This window comes from Halyomorpha halys, unplaced genomic scaffold (genome assembly GCF_000696795.3).
Source record: "Halyomorpha halys isolate HHAL.00 unplaced genomic scaffold, Hhal_1.1 Scaffold24.1, whole genome shotgun sequence".
In the NCBI taxonomy this organism is placed as follows: Eukaryota; Metazoa; Arthropoda; class Insecta; order Hemiptera; family Pentatomidae; genus Halyomorpha; species Halyomorpha halys.
Genome location: NW_027107648.1, coordinates 1,809,680 through 1,813,492, shown reverse-complemented (window position 1 = coordinate 1,813,492; position 3,813 = coordinate 1,809,680).

Genomic DNA, 3,813 nt, shown 5'->3' with positions numbered 1-3,813 from the left:
AAAGCTAGGTAACTTAAAATGCACTTGTAAAAAAATATGGTCTCTAGTTACTTAGACGAAATAAAAAGAAATTAATAGTCTTTAAAATCTAATACATCTTAAACCCCGCTTCTTGATCAAACATAACCAGAACTGACGTTTCTTAAAATACTATTCTAATGTACTTGGATAACCTTAAGAAACCATATGATTTTTTTATTTTATTTATTTCTGAAGGTTTGCGATATTCTTTAATGACAGAGATGATATCATTGAGTCGTTCCAGTGATATTAAATTTTCAGTTGAATTTTTCTAGGCTCTAGTTATGAAATGAAATTGAATTTAATTTAATTCAGCTATAAAAATTGTAGTATTCTCTAATGTTGGTTAGCAATCCAATATTTTTTTTTTCTTTGTTATTTATACAATAACCTATTATGACTTATATTCCTTATCGTTCTTGTCCAGTATCTAATTCTAAAAATACTACTATAAACTCCAGAAATATTTTTTATCCAGGAGCTATAATAAGTCAAAACTAGAAACATTTGATTAAAGTTCGAATCCAAAATCATTGTCGAATCTAAATAATGGATTATATTTTTGTAAAGATCACTCCGATGTAAGTAAAATTCTGGTTAGATATCGTAGGTCATTAGAGATTTTATTTATTTCGAAAGTCTACTTGAAGTAATATTACAAGAGTCCAAGAGGAGAACAAAGGGAGTTATCTCACCCCAATTTTTTGTTACTTTAATGAAAACTATGTAGAATTTAATGAAAACTAGTCAAAATTCATGAGTCTGGAAGTATAGGTAAGGGGAATAAAAAATGCGGCTGTTTCAAAGCGATAAAAAAAAAAAAAATTCATTCAGAGTTCTATATGTTAAAAAGTTGGAACAACACAAGAAAACCTAAGAGAACGTCATTTAAAGAAGAGTAAATTTCCTAAATTATGAGCCCTAATAGAATTATTTACGTTAAATAGTTTTCGAGATATAGCTTTTTAAAAAGCAACATTTCATTAAAATTTTGTATTGGATATACTGAAAGATCAGTAGTTAGTGAATTTATTTTGAAAAATCTATATCTCAAAAACCATTTGACGTACAGATGTCTATTAGCAATCAAATTAAAGCTAGTTTAATGAGCTATAAAGTATTTTATGATGTTTATCTTCGTATGAGTAATAGTTTACATGAAATTTGCTAAAATAAATTGATTTATACTTGTTCGGACAAATTTTCATTTGCCAAATTTATATTCGTATGTGAATATCATAAAAACTACTACCCCTAGGAAGAAAAGTGTCATAAACTCCTTTATAGTAAGTTAAATTTCCTTTATTTTGAGTGTTGGCAGACATATGTGCGTCTTATGAATCTAGAGATATATTTTTTCAAAATAAATTTAATGGGAACAACTATAAATTAACATTTTGTGAGTTTTTTTGTCAAATATCATAAAACCTACTACTCCTACAAAGATAAACATAATTAACTATTTTGTAGTAAATTTAACTAGCTCTAATTTGAGCGCTTGTAGACATCAGTACGTCCAATGGGTTCTGAAATAAATTTTTTCATAAATCAAACTTATTGTCCGAGCAACTATAAATCAATTTATTATAGCAAATATCAACTATAATAAACAAATGAGAACTACTATTCCTACGAAGGTAAAGGTCAGAAACTTCTTTATAGCTCCATTAAACTAGCTTTAATTTGAGTGCTAATAGACATCTGTACGTCTCATAGTTCCAGATATATAGATTTTTCAAAATAAATTAGCTAACTACTAATCTTTTATAAGATTTTAAAGAAATTTTGCTTTTTAAAAAGCTATATCTCGAGAACTATTGGACGTAAATAGCTCTTTTAGGGCTAATTTTCCAGAAAATTTACTCTTCTTTAAACAATGTTCTCTTAGATTTTCTAGTGTTGTTGGTAGTTTTTAAGATATAGAACTCTGAATGAAAAATGAATGTTTTTTTAAGGTTTTGAAACAGCCGCCATTTTTTATTTCCCCTTTTGAAGACAATTAGAATTTTGTCTAAAATGCTCCTTTATTTAGCTGTAAGCTATTTACTATGTTAGTCAGACTTACACCATTATTCCCATAAATTTATCTATTATACTATCAGATATGAATTACATGAAACGTTTAATGAGAATTCTATATTTCTTCGAAATTGATGTAATGTAAAATTTACATCATGTGGCTTATCATATTATACAATTGTAAATCTCGTTAACGTTTATTGACCAACTAGCATACATCCTACCTCCATAGCTATGTTCGCTGACAATATAGCAGTGTTCTGTCAACTTTATGACATAATAATCGGTAGAAATACTTTCCAAATTCACCTTAATGGTCTAGAACAACACTTCACTAAATGGATGATTAGTCTGAACACCGAGAAATGTAATTCAAAAGTTTTTACTCTTAGACGACCACCATCGTCTTAGACGTCTAATCCTAGAAGGTAAAAATGTGAAATGGAATCCTGGCAGAGAAACAATAAGATACCTGGGAATTTACACCGATAAGCTGCCTTACCTGAAATTACCATATTTTTTTTTTTTTTTTTTTGGCCAAGACTCCCATTGGAGTCCTATACTGCCTAACCATGGTTGGGGGTCAAAGTACTTCATTTTGTGGGACCGCCACTCAATGAAAAAAGTCAACGTCCCAGGCCGGATTCGAACCGGCACCGCCAATAGACATCAAATTGGTAAGACTGTGTCTTAACCACTGAGCTACGGGCGGCCCAATTACCATATTAACATTAAATTAACACAAACCTGCGCAAGATTAGCAATACTATATCCTATCCTAAATAGAAAATCCAAATTAAAACCAGGAACAATGTTCTTAAAACAATCAGGCCACTGCTGATGTACGGCTGTGAAGTTTGGGGAGCGGCATCTTTTATGAAACGGAAAAAATTACAATCTTTTCAAAATAAAGTCCTAAGAATCGCAGTGGATGCTACTTGGTTCATAAGAAATAGCCAATTGCATCGGGAATTACAAATGGAATTGATAGAAGACTACATCAAAAACGGTTCATGAAGTTTCATTCCTATTTACCGACAGTTAAAGGAGCAGTGACCTACAACTTGGAAAAACCCAACCTCAACCCAGAGACTGAATTCCAGGCTGCTGAAGGGCTTTCTGTTATAAATTATATATTTATTAATTCTATTATTCACACTACTTCTCTTTATTTATTTATTATTTTTTTCCGACTTTTTTTTGGCATTATAGGGCAATTGTTTGTTTTCTTAGGTTTACGAATGTCGTTATTTTTTTTTGTTATTAATTTTACTTTTCTCTTTTATTAAGAAGCATTATTTTTATCTATTTATTTTATCTTATTTTCTTTTAATTATAACTTTGTATATAGTTAGGGGTGTCTTTTGTACAAGACTATACTCCCCCCCATTATAAATTGTTTTAAAAAAATGTAAGGGTTATATCGACCATGTAAGGCCCACCAGGCCGATCCGGTGTTAAATAAATAAATAAAATAAATTAGCATACTTTCTGGGACAACTTTGAACTTGATCAACAACCACGCTTATTGTATCTGTGACAATTATATTTCATCTATTTTTTTTTTCATTTGCAGTTTACTTTTATTATTTTCTAATCATTTTCCTCTTAATTAAGTTGCTGTGGATATCCTGTTTATTTCAATAGTTGACAAATGTTTCACAAAAAATAAAATACCATATTATATAATTCCTTGCCTTGAGATTCTAAAGAGCAAATTATTCTAGATACACACATGCATATAATTTTTATTTTAAAAATTTAAGAATAACT